This window comes from Trachypithecus francoisi, unplaced genomic scaffold, assembly GCF_009764315.1.
Source record: "Trachypithecus francoisi isolate TF-2019V2 unplaced genomic scaffold, Tfra_2.0 Lachesis_group7, whole genome shotgun sequence".
NCBI classification, from domain to species: domain Eukaryota; kingdom Metazoa; phylum Chordata; class Mammalia; order Primates; family Cercopithecidae; genus Trachypithecus; species Trachypithecus francoisi.
This window is the reverse complement of record NW_022681472.1, coordinates 56,241,362-56,254,943: the sequence shown is the minus strand read 5'-3', so window position 1 is coordinate 56,254,943 and position 13,582 is coordinate 56,241,362. Positions and strand designations below refer to the sequence as shown.

Below are 13,582 nucleotides of genomic sequence, written 5' to 3'. Positions count from 1 at the left end.
GATTTGATTTGGGTTATGCATTTCCAGTGGGAATACCACATAAGCAATGCTATGTCCTTCTGACGGTCACATCTGGAGACCACATGATGTCCACCTGCTCTTCATTTGTTATGTTAATCTTGATTATCTGGTCAGGATGTTGTCTGGTTTTCCCACTATAGTTACTATTTTCCTTCTTGTTACCAATTTGTGATTAGTGGGAAAATACTTTAAGACTACAGAAATATTCTGCTCTTCAACAAACTTTCTTGTCTAGATTTAGCATTCTCTGATAATTCTCGTCCAGATCAATCTTTACCATGAGGTTTGCAAAATTGCAATTTTCCAAATCTTTCATACTGTACACCAGAACTTCCATTTTTAACCAGACACATTACTACCTGAAATAAAGGACCACATACCACAGTTTGGTCATGGTTTATTAACTAAATCCTAACAAGTGTTCTGTGGGACTTCCAAGAAGTCTTCTTAAAAGTGCAAGGGTGAGGTAGAAGTGGGGACTGGTGTCTTCCTCCTCATTCCTAGGAAGAACATGGTGTAAGAAGAGAAAAGAGCAAAATATTAGGGCCCCGAGTGACACTGAAAGTTGCTGGGTAACTTAAAAAAAAAAAAAAGAATAACTCGTGTAGAAGTCTGGAAAAATGAAACATCAGAACTGAGTGGTGCGTCCAGAATCAAGGGAAGGAAGATGTTTAAGGAGAGTAGAATGAACAGTTCAAATATCATAATGAGGTCAAATGAAATAAGGACTGAAAAGTCTCTGTTGAATTCAGCTATTTGGAGGTCTTTGATAGCATAATAAGAGGAATTTTATTAAAGCGGATGGGAAACCTGGACTGCAGCAAATTAAGGATCAAACAAAAAACAAAATATTAGCATTAAGTTTAGGTGATTCTTCCACAAAATTTGCTTCAAAAGAAAAGGAATAGGATCAGGCAAAAACTAACCCTCAGACTATATATTGAAAGGAAAGACACTATCTTGTTTCATCTTGACTTTCCAGTCAAGATGTATGCTTGCATGTAGTAAACAATGAATAAATATTAGCTGAATACAAAGTAGACAGAAAAAGGCTCCTCCCTTAGAGAACTCACACTCAAGTAAGTAAATAAATAAATGGGGTAGGATGCATGGTTGAGGGTTTTTTCCAAGATAAAAGATAGTAGTTTTTCAAGTTTATGATATTATGCATACAGCTCTCTGAGTTTTGACAAACAAATGCGGTCATAGAGCAACCATGACAAATTATTGATTATTTATATCACCTTTACCCCCCAAATTCCATCATGTCCCTCACCCACACCCTCCAGTGTTGGGGGTTGCCACGGCAACCACTGATCTAATTTCTGTCCCCATAGTTTTGACTGTTTCAGAATGTCATGCAAATGGCATTCAAACAGGAGTCTATTTGTTTACTAGGTAATCAAACCAGAGCCATTTGCATCTGGTTTATTTCATTTAGTATGATGCTTTTAAGATTCATCCATATTGTTGCTCGTGTAGTTCATTCCTTTTGATTAGTGAGTGCTATCATGATTTGTCTGTTTCTCAGTTGATGGAAATTTGAATTGCTTCCAGTTTTGGCCAATTATAAATAAAAATGCTATAAACCTTTGCATACAGGTCTTTGTGTGGGCGTACATCTTCATTTCTCTTGGTCCTTGGGAGAGGGTTACTGAGTATAAATTAACTTTTTAAGAAAACTGCCAAACTTTTCCCAAGTGATTATACCATTTTGCATGCCAACAGTGTATGACTTCCTGTTGCTTTGCATCTTCCTCGGAACTTGATATTGTCAGTTTTTAAAAGTTTGGCTGTTTCAATGCATGTACAGTGATATCTCACTGTGGTTTTAATTTCCATTTCCTACTGCATTTGCACTCTGTTAATTATGTTGAGTATCTCTTCATGTGTTTGTCATTTGTACCTCTTGGTGAATTCAAAACTGTTGCTCATTTTAATTATTGGGTTGTCTGTTTTCTTATTATTGAGTTGTGAAAGTCTTTACATACTCTGAATTCAAATCCTTTATCAGATAGGTGTTTTTCAAACATTTTCTCCAAGTCTGTGGCTTGTCTTTCCATTTTCTTAACAACGTTTTTTGAAAAGTAGATGTTTAAATTTTTGATGAAATCCAATTTATCAAGTTTTCATGGTTCATACTTTTGTGTTCTATCTCAGAAATCTTTATCTAATTCAAAGTCCTATGTTTTCTTCTAAACAGTTCATAGTTTAGGTTTTAGGTCCATAATCCATTTTGAGTTAGGTTTTGTATGTGGAGAGAATAAGAGATTTGAACATACTTATCATTAGAGAAAAAAAGTGATTGAAGATACATAATATAAAAAATTACAAAAGAGTCAAAAGCAGATTGGAACAGGAGTTCATGAGGGCACAAATGAATCCCTTTTCCCACTAAAACAAAAAGGAAAGAAATTAAAGCAAAAGTTGTAAGTGGGTACAGTTGTAAGTGGGTTGGAGGTGTTAAATGGGATCACCTCTTGGTCTCCATTTTCTCTGGAAGGAGACAAGATCATCTGATAAAAGAAGGGAGACAAGGCTAGAGAACAGTAGGTTGGAGAAGAGTGACTAAGATCTGGCATAGACACCATGGAGAATGGGGAAGAGAGGTAACCAGTAACAAATAAAAGAGAAGCTAAATGATGATAAGGACCCAGGTGAGTCTGGGAACCTTGAAATTGCAATTGCTTTTGTTAGGCAATTGTCCTTGGTTGTATTGCTAAACATGATCAGCATACGAGCAATGAGGCCAATGCGGGAGAGGCTTGGCAGAGGACAAGGGAGTGAATTCACTGAGACTGATGAGAAGTGACACTCCTGTTTAGACAGAAGAGGAAATTACTCCAGGAGAAACAGATAGGAGGAGACTGTAAGAAGTGGCTGCAGGAATGAGAGGTCTAGGTGACGCTGCAGAGCAAACTCCAAATCCAGTGGTTATTCTGTGCTTTTCTCCTCATGGGATCAAATTATGTATTTGATCTATACCTCAGTTAGGATGCATTTGGCTGCAAGTAGAAAAAATTTGGTTTAACCCGATAAAAGTGATGTAAGCAACACAGGTTTGTTTTAGGTTTGTTTTTTCTCCATTTTGTTTCTCTTCCATAACAAGAAGCCTGGAAGTAGGAAGCTCTGGGAATGGTGAAATAAGTGGCATGACAGTGTCAGGACTCTGGGGCAATCTCTCTGCTATTGGCCTGCTTTGCTCTCATAATTACAAAATGGCCACCAGAACACCAAGCTTTACATCTTTTCGTGGCCATATTCCTTACTCTTTTTTATTTTTGGCATTTTAAGACATTTTTATTGTGGACAGTTTAAAGCATAAAGAAAAGTGACAAAATAGCAAAGTGAACCCCCTGTACTCATCACTCCACTTTAACATTGATCAACTATGGGCAAACTTGCTTATCTTCCACCATCACCCACATCCTTCCTCCTGGGTTATTCTGGCCATTCCATGCTGGAACTCATCCTTGACTTCTTTCCCTGGTCCCACACATCCAATCCATCAGCATGTTCCACTGTTTTTGTTTTGTTTTGTTTATCTCCAAAATATACCCTGACTGTGTTCTTTTCCCACTAGATTTCCCTCCGTTCCCATTGGTTGGTATACAACCTCCCACTAGTAAATTTGACTGGCTTAAAAATTAATTAATTAATTAAATAATTTCAGCCTTAGGCCTTCCATTTACCTGACTTCTTTGATGTTAGTTGACAGTCACATGTTAGATAATGCCACTAAAGTGTTTTCATATGCTGAACTTGGATCTTTTGTGTTTAAGCTAAGAAATGGACATTTGAGGTAGGTAGACAGAGCTACCTGGTAGGCAACAGGTTGATTTCAAATATATTTCCATCCTTCTCTGCCTCAGTGTTTCGACAATTATTTGAATAGTTATTGCATTTTACCTTCATTTTACTAAAAGTATAAAATATAAAATGGAAGTGTTAATAATGGGAACTAGAAGCATTGGTCTTATAAACAATTGTGACAGTCAGAAGGATGGGAATCCTCAGCCTCCTCAGATGCTTTTTTAGACATACACTGGTTAATTTTTGTTCAGTTGTAATGGAAAAACACAAAATTGATAATATGAGTAAAATGCTAGAACCATGTTGCCAAAGGTTATGCCTAAAGTTTCATATAGATATACACAATTGTTTATACTCTGGAATAAAATCCTCCTTGTAACATACAATTCTATTGTTCAGCTTTGACACATTTGATTTAAATCCACATTTTAACAAACTCCTGTATGAAAAGGGGACTGTTTTCCTTTCTTTATATTCAAAATTCTCCAATCCTGTGATTTTGTTGAATCAACTTATCTCATTCCTTCCCAATACCCACACCAATCCTTTTACTCTTAACAGAAATCTAATATTGCTGTTCCTCTTATGTTTACCTCTGACTTTTCCTCTCCTTGCTGAATTGCTCCTGTCCCCTCTCAGCCCTTTTCGTTGTAGTCATACTCTTTTTCCTTATCCCTACATTGTTGGCCAAACGTCTCAATTATTTTTCTTCCCAGAGTGATTCTAAATGCCTTTAGGTAAAGGGATTAGAAATACAGTCAACATAAAGGAGAATTAGAAATTAAAATAACTCATTTGTTGATGACTGCCATCTGTTTCTTAGTATGTCATTGTCTGTAGATTATTTCTTGCTCATCCTCTTTAGGCCATAAGAACTGTTCCTCTGCTCATCACAGCTGTAACTATTCTCTTGTAAGCACTAAATGTAATTCTAGTGAACAGTGCACATAGAAGACCTAAATTCCAACCTAATGTTGGTCTTTCACATCATAATAAACATCGCAAAATCTTACTCATTTACACGTAGTAGTGAGAAAATTCTGAAGTTGTGAAAAGTCTGAATTAAAGACTTTAAAAAACTAAATCATTCAAGAACAAGCAATGGGGAAAGGATTCCCTATTTAATAAATGGTATTGGGAAAACTGGCTAGCCATATGCAAAAAACTGAAATTGAACTCCTTCCTTACACCTTATACAAAAATTAACTCAAGATGGATTAAAGACTTAAATGTAAGACCTAAAACCATAAAAACCCTAAAGAAAACCTAGGCAATACCATTCAGGACATAGGCATGGGCAAAGACTTCGTGACTAAAACACCGAAAGCATTGACAACAAAAGCCAAAATTGACAAATGAGATCTAATTAAACTAAAGAGCTTCTGTACAGCAAAATAAACTATCATCAGAGGGAACAGGCAAATCACAGAATGGGAGAAAATTTTTGCAATCTATCCATCTGACAAAGGGCTAATATCCAGAATCTACAAGGAACTTCAACAAATTTGCAAGTAAAAAACAACCCCATCAAAAAGTGGGCAAAGGATATGAACAGACACTTCTCAAAAGAAGACATTTATATGGCCAAAAAACATATGAAAAAAAGCTCATCATCACTGGTTGTTAGAGAAATGTAAATCAAAACCACAATGAGATACCATCTCACGTCAATTAGAATGGCAATCATTAAAAATGTCAGGAAACAACAGATGTTCAAGAGGATGTGGAGAAATAGGAACACTTTTACACGGTTAGTGGGAGTGTAAATTAGTTCAACCATTGTGGAAGACAGTGTGGTGATTCCTCAAGGATCTAGAACCAGAAATACTATTTGACCCAGCAATCCCATTACTGGATATATACCCAAAGGATTATAAATCATTCTACTCTAAAGACACATGCACACATATGTTTATTGCAGCAGTACTTAAAATATAAAAGACTTGGAACCAACCCAAATGCCCATCAATTATATACTGGATAAAGAAAATGTGGCACCTATACACCATGTGATACTATGCACCCATAAAAAAGGATGAGTTCATGTCCTTTGCAGGGGCATGGATGAAGCTGGAAACCATCATTCCCAGCAAACTAACACAGAAAGAGAAAACAAATACCGCATGTTCTCACTCATAAGTGGAAGTTGAACAGTGAGAACACATGGACACAGGGAGGGGAACATCACACACCGGGGCCTGTCGGGGGGTGGGGGGGGGGGGGAGGGATAGCATTAGGAGAAATACCTAATGTAGATGACGGGTTCATGGCTGCAGCAAACCACCATGGCACGTGTATACCTATGTAACAGACCTGCACGTCTTACACGTGTATCCCAGAACTTAAAGTATAATAATAATTTTTTTAAAACCCTAAATCATTGTATTCCTTTTGGAAACATATAGTAACTTGAACTAGTAAGAAGGGGTTTCTAAGTAGAAGCTCTAGTTGCCTACTTTAGTGATGGAATAACACTTTGGGTAGTTAGTTGTATCTATTTACATATAAATAGCAAATGCATCTATCTCCTCTGCTTTTAAGTAGGCTAACATCCTAACCACCACAACCACACAATCACAGTCTCACTTAGGAGACTAATTTGCCTACTTTAGATAGCAGTAAAAGTTATTCCTTCCAAGAATGGTTTCGTTAGCGATTTACATTTTACATTATTTTAATCTCTATAGAGTTATATGCCTGACAAATTTAGAAAGGGTTAGAAAAGGATACACTGAATTAAAATGGTGTATATGATTTCATCTGCAAGGGGGCAGATTCAAACATTGCCTTAGGCTGTGGTGACCCTCAATTTATCTAAATAATTAGGCAGTAATTTTGTTATATCATAATATGTATGAGTCTTGAGGTTAGAGAAACAAGTCAAGATTACACTGAAAGTTTGTTCTGAGAATTTGCAGGCTTTGATAACCCTAAGATACAGCACTTAACTAATGCCCTACCTCCACCTCCCAAATTTATTTTAAGGATAGGAAAAAGGGAGAGTAAGTGCCATTCAAACCCCATTAAGATTTAGAGTAAGACCACTTTAGTTTTTAGCTGGTACACATGGCACTGTGACCCTGAACAAGTCACATAACCTCTCTAAGCCTGTTTTCCAGCTACAAAATGTTATTACCAACCTCAGAACATTATTATTATTAATTGTTATTATTTTGAGACAGGCTCTTGCTCTGTTGCTCAGCCTGGAGGGCAGTGGTGCAATCACAGCTCACTGCAGCCTTAACCTTTTGGGCTCCAGTGATTCTTAGCCTTAGCCTCCTGAGTAGCTAGGACTACAGGCATGTGCCACCACACCAGGTTTTGTTTTGTTTTTCTTTTCTTTTTAAGAGATAGGGTTTCATCATATTGGCCAGGCTGGTCTTGAACTCCTGAGCTCAAGTGATCCTCCTGTCTCGGCCTCCCAAAGTGCTGGAATTACAGGCATGAGTCACTGCACCTGGCCAGAACATTATTTTGATTATTAAGTTTAACCATGCGAAAGAAAATGTTTTGTAAACTGTTTAGTACCATTCAAACGCTAGAATAAAAATGGAGAAACATTTACTTTGTATTTTGTTGTTTTTTAAATAGAACTTTTCTGGTTTTGGCTTAGAGGAAATGTTTTCTCTAATACCTGGCACCTTTTGAAAAACTACTAATAAACTCTTTCACCTGTGGTTGACTTGTAATTATTTCATACTTCTGTGAAGAGAAGAAAGTATGATAGAAAGTAGTGATTTTAGACAAATTCTCAAATCACCCCTACATTCTTGAAGAATTTTTGATCAGGAAAGCATCCCTGTGTAGATGAAATGTGGAGTTTAAATTGATTTTACAAAACATCAAAAACGTTTAGTTATGTTGTTAAAAATTAAATCTCGCGGCCGGGCGTGGTGTCTCAAGCCTGTAATCCCAGCACTTTGGGAGGCCGAGACGGGCGGATCACGAGGTCAGGAGACCGACACCATCCTGGCTAACACAGTGAAACCCCATCTCTACTAAAACATACAAAAAAACTAGGCAGGTGAGGTGGCGGGCGCCTGTAGTCCCAGCTACTCGGGAGGCTGAGGCAGGAGAATGGCGTAAACTCGGGAGGCGGAGCTTGCAGTGAGCCCAGATCTGGCCACTGCACTCCAGCCTGGGCGACAGAGCGAGACTCCATCTCAAAAAAAAAAAAAAAAAAAAAAAAAAATTAAATCTCCACTATGTTTTGTTTGAACAAGAATTAGTTTTATAGTCGGGCGCGGTGGCTTACGCCTGTAATCCCAGCACTTTGGGAGGCCGAGGTTGGGGGACCACTTAAGGCCAGGAGTTCAAGACCAGCCTGGCCAATATGGAGAAACCTCATCTCTACTTAAAATACAAAAAAGTAGCTGCGGTGGTAGTGGGCGCCTGTGGTCCCAGCTGCTTGGGAGACCGAGGCAGGAGAATTGCTTGAACCCGGAAGGTGGAGGTTGCAGTGAGCTGAGATCGTGTTACTGCACTCCAGCCTGGGCGACAGAGTGATATTCTGTCTCAAAAAACAAACCAAACCACAAGACTAGTTTTACAAGGATAGTTTAGTAGTAGAGTCTTGAGAAATGACAGAAAAGAGTTGAAGGGAAGAATTGTCTTTAACGTTTTTGTAGTTTTACATAAATAAAGACCAACATAGCAATTATTTACTAGATTAGATAATCTAACTCCAGGTACTGATAGGTAATATCACCAACGGACAATTTGTTTATTGTTAGTAGGACTTTAAGTGCTAAATAAAGAGCAAAAAAGAAGAGGAAAAGTAAATATGTAATAACACATTATTATCACAGCTCAGAAATTCAGAAATTCCACCCAGGTCAAAATGCCAGTCATGTCACCCCTGCCAAAATCTCCTTAGAGAGACTATATGCCTGCAGACTGGAAGGACATTCCTTAAAAAATAGGGGCTGTGCTCTGCTCTCTGACCAGCTAATTTGACTAGGGGCAGTCACTTGGCCCAAACTGAGTAAATCATATTCTGAGAGACACAGAAGCTGAAGTGGATGGTGTTGACACTAAAGATGCAAGGTCATAAAGAGTTGTTGTCAAAACTGGCAGCATGGTAGCTCAAAGCCATATGCAAGCCAGTGTTATAAGGGAAAAGAAACTTTAAAAACTTACGGAGATGCAGAATAACTAGTTTGCAAAAGGGAAAATGGAGCAGATGTGAAACAAGGACAAAGAGACTGGAAAACCAAGCAAAGGGAGCAATAGAAAGAGGGAGAGAAGCTGCCTAATCACACATGCTTTCTTCAGTTGGGTTCTGTATAATACCTTAAAATAAATCTCCTTCCCTTTACTTGTGCTGTCTCCAGTATGTTTTGATTCCTCAGAACCAGAGGTTACTTTAGTAAGATATGCACCAACTGGACGAGAGCCAAAAGTAAAAAAGTAAACAAGAAATGCATCTGAATAGGCAAATTGCATTTTCAAAATACTGTATACGAAAGCTCTTGTGATACTAAAAATCTTTTATTACTTTTTAAATTTGTATAACAACTGTATTGAGATTTAACTTACATCCTATAAAATTCATCCTTGTTTCATTGCTTGTTTACTTTTAATTTTTTAATTCCATCAAGCTTCCAGATCTAGTGTCCAAGTCTATGAGTAGCTTTATTAACAGAGACAACGGCCAGGAGAAGCAAGCACACTAAAGCAATAAAAAATGACAGTTGACAGCCTAGCAGCAAAGGAGGAAACAGAAAAACTATAAATAGGAGTACAATAATTCCAACGAAGAAAAAAAAAAAAGCAATCTGGGGCCATTTAGAGTGTTTTCGTTAGGCTCTTTTGGTTCTGAGGAACAGCTCAAGTTACATCTAATATTAGGGGAAGGAGTTATAAGGAATGAAGAAAACAGGGATCTCAGCCCCAAAAGGCCTCGTGGGAACCCAGGAGAGGCCAAATCACCAAGCCTCTGGAAGAACAGGAGCTTCGAGAGCCAGAAGCCTCATGAAGACTGGAGCCAGGACGTCATCAGGAATCCAAGGTTACCTCAGGACTTCAGCATCGGGAGTTCACCTCAGCGATGAGTTATTTTTGTGAATCTGCTCTCCCTTGGCCTCTGTGCTTGTCAGTGTCGTTGAGTTTCTGGACTTGCCCCTAACTGACTTCCTCGTCCTTTCTTTGGAATTTGCAAACTGGCAGCTCCTGACCTATTTCAGCCTGCAGATTCATTGTGTTTGGCCAGCATGACGCCTTTGCATTGTTAAGAATCCCGAAGTCTCTGGGCGTGGCATGTGCTTGGCAGTCCCGGAATCTTTACGTGCGGGATCACCTTCGCCGCGCCCTCTTCTCTCCTTGGCACTGCCTGCCTGACTGCCGAGGGCGTCTGAGTGTGAGACCCATGCCCTGCATTTCTTCTCTACCCCACAGCTTCTTCTCATCGTAATATCTGGTTTCTTATCAGTTTTGCTTGTTCTAGCCCATGGACTCTCTGTACGGTATATCCCTTTAGCTCCCATTGCTAACCAGTCATTCAAATTCTCCAAAGGGAGAATCTGGACCATCTCACCCATTTCTGGCTAAACTTGTCCCATTCGTTCATAGTATAGAAAGCGTCCAGCCTATAGGATAACTCTTTGCCCAATCAGCTGTGGCTGAGGGGCAGCCTGGCCCACTAAGACCAGAGCACTGCTGTCTAGGGCTGGCACCTCCGCAGGGACTGTGGGCAGAGCAGTTACCTTTAGAAAGCACCTAGGAACAGGCGGCCACTGTCACTGTCCAGTGCACTGGGTAGGAGTGACCCAACTCTTCAAACCCTAAAAGGCCCAAAGAATCAGGCTCCATCTAGCCTCCCCAGATAATTAAAGTCTATGACAGTAACATGAAATCTTTAAGAAAAGGTTAAATTGTGTTCAATTTCTTCTATTTAAGGAAGCAGTGATGTGTATAGAAGACTTTGGAGCAATTTCCATTAAAAATTATTAAAGTAAAAATAATAAAAGGTATTTAATATGTATTCATATTTGGGACAGCTTGGGTTTCTTTTTTCTCAATTTAATCTCATTTTCCTTTGAAATAGAAACTAGGAAGTTGTTGAGTACATATCTCTGAACATTTTCTAATCTTGGCTCTGCCCTTTACCAGCTAGCAAAGCAAATTCTTTTGTAATACAGTGCCTCAATTTCCTCATCGATAAGATGAGGATAATAATAGTACATCTTTCACAGGGTTGGCACTTTAAATTAGAAAAATCCAAATTAAACATTTAGGATGAGCCGGGCACGGTGGCTCAAGCCTGTAATCCCAGCACTTTGGGAGGCCGAGACGGGCAGATCATGAGGTCAGGAGATCGAGATCATCCTGGCTGACACGGTGAAACCCCGTCTCTACTAAAAAAAAATATAAAAAACTAGCCGGGCGAGGTGGCGGGCGCCTGTAGTCCCAGCTACTCGGGAGGCTGAGGCAGGAGAATGGCGTAAACCTGGGAGGCGGAGGTTGCAGTGAGCTGAGATCTGGCCACTGCACTCCAGCCCGGGTGACAGAGTGAGACTCCATCTCAAAAAAAAAAAAATTTAGGATGGGTACCTGGTTTACATTAAGTGTTAAAAATTGTTAACTATTATTATTGCTGCTGCTGTTGTTTTGTTGTTCTTATAAATAGGGGAGCTACATACTAATATATTAGTAGAGTTTTTATAATGGTTGACAATTGTTGAGGTTTTCCTACTTGTACATACATAATTACTTTTCCTTGACACAGTGTTCTAGCTCTGTCATAAAAATTGTGTATTGCATTTCCAATTAAAACAAATTACTTCAATCGGATTGCTTAACTGTATAACAACAGAGTATTGTTTGGGGAGATCTGAGCTTATTTTAACCCTATTGCTGGTCTATCTATCCATTAGCTTATCTTGGTGCCTAGACTGAAAGGCAACCTTCAGAGCAGGCCCCAGTGCAGACAGTTGTCAGTTTGAAGGTAAACACCTTTGAAATACAACAAAGGCTATAGCTGATGTCAAAGGACTTATCTAAAGTCCGTCTCTTTGGAGTCTCTGGCCAGTTCTAGGATGACTTCCTGCCTGGAAACCAGACAGGAAAGTGCTGAATGGGTGCACACCAATGGGGCTGGGTCTTGAAAGGAGTGGAACTTGATGAAACCATTAGAATCAACAAGGGAGCTTTAGAAAACATACCAATGCCGGTCCCATCTTAGACCAATAAAATTCTGGAGCTCAGAGGTGGGGCACAGGAAAGGGAGAAGGCGAGCAGTCATATTTTTTTAAAGCTCCCCAGATGCTTATAATCTGCAGCCAGGGCTCAGAACCCCAATGTTCTAGGGCTTCAACTAATTTGCCTCTGCTACTGAGCACTACTCAGAAGAGAGGCTAGCAGATAAGAACAGAGGAAAGGAGAAAAGAAGACATTGCCCAAGAACTTGGTCATCATATCAGCCTTGTCAGCAGTTTACCAAGCCTTACCCTCTCCTCAGCAATGTGTGGAAACTGAGCAGAGGGTGAAAAGAAGATTATGATTAATATTGCCTGCCTTCACAGAGCTTTCAAAACAGTTGAAGAGTCAAAATTAGCACACAAGAAATGGTGGCAGAACCATGAAGCATTATGTTGTGGCTATGATTAAAAGAACATGCTCTGAGAGTTTGGTGAAGGGCAAGGTGAAAGTCAAGATGGAGGAGGTGGAACCTCCTGAAGATGAGAAGGATTCGGGCACAAAGGGAGCACGAGGAAGTGCATTACAAGCACAGTGAACAGAATAAGCAAAATCAAGAAAAGGCATGATGTGGGCACAAACAGCGACAGACCAGTCCAACTAGGATGGAGGATGTTTAGTGGGCAGTAGTAGCAAATACACTAGGATAATTTAGGTAGAGCGGAACCAAATTTAGAAGACCGGGGTACTAGCCTGAATAATTTAAACATCATGCATTAGGGAACAGGGAGTCATTATGAGGTCATAAATAAAGATAGACAGTGTGTTTCGGGTTTTTGTTGTTATTGTCTACAGACAGGGTCTCACTCTATTGCCCAGGCTGGAGTGCAGTGGTATAATCATAACTGGCTACACCATTGAACTCCTGGGCTCAAGTGATCCTCCCATTTCAGCCTCCTAAGTAGCTAGGACTACAGGAGACACCATCAAGCCCAGCTATTGTTTTAAAAAAATTTTTAGAGATGGGCTCTTGTTATGTTGCCCAGGCAACACACAGAAAAGTAAAAGGAACCAGAAAAATATGATGCATGATCTCTAAACACAGGTAACTGTGCTTTGACATATTTCTTTCTGATTTTAATATACTTTTATATAGTACTGATCTCACTGTATAAAAAATTTTGAATCTTGCCTCTAATATAATAGTGTGAAGATTTTCTTATGTCATTAATAGCTTTAAGCTTTGTTTTTGTAGCTATGTGACCTTCCTTGGTGTAGATGCACTGTGATTTACTTATAAGACAACAGCTGTCTTAGTCCACTTTGTGCTGCTATAATATAATACCTCAGACTGAGTAATTGTTAAACAGTAGAAGTGTATTTGGCTCATGGTTCTGGATCTGGGAAGCCCAAGGTTGAGTGGGCACATCTGATGAGGGCCATCTTGCTACATCATACATGGCAGAAAGCAACACATGGGACAAGAGGAAGAGCAAGGCAGGACCAAACATACTTTTGTGACAAACCCACTCCCATGTTAACCCACTCCATTTATGAGGGAAGAGCCTAGGTTTGTTCTTTTTTTTGTTTTTTGTTTTTCCATACCAGAAAT

General features: G+C 39.3%; 1 long non-coding RNA gene across 1 annotated transcript in view; it reads right to left on the bottom strand.

Annotated features, from left to right (window-relative positions):
* The window catches only part of LOC117078923, a 48,125-nt gene extending 38,068 nt beyond the window's left edge, over positions 1-10,057 (bottom strand). The window contains exon 1 of the long non-coding RNA XR_004435198.1: positions 9,850-10,057. This is a non-coding gene — a long non-coding RNA (uncharacterized LOC117078923). The remainder of the gene's footprint in view (positions 1-9,849) is intronic.
* Between the last annotated feature and the right edge of the window lie 3,525 nt (positions 10,058-13,582).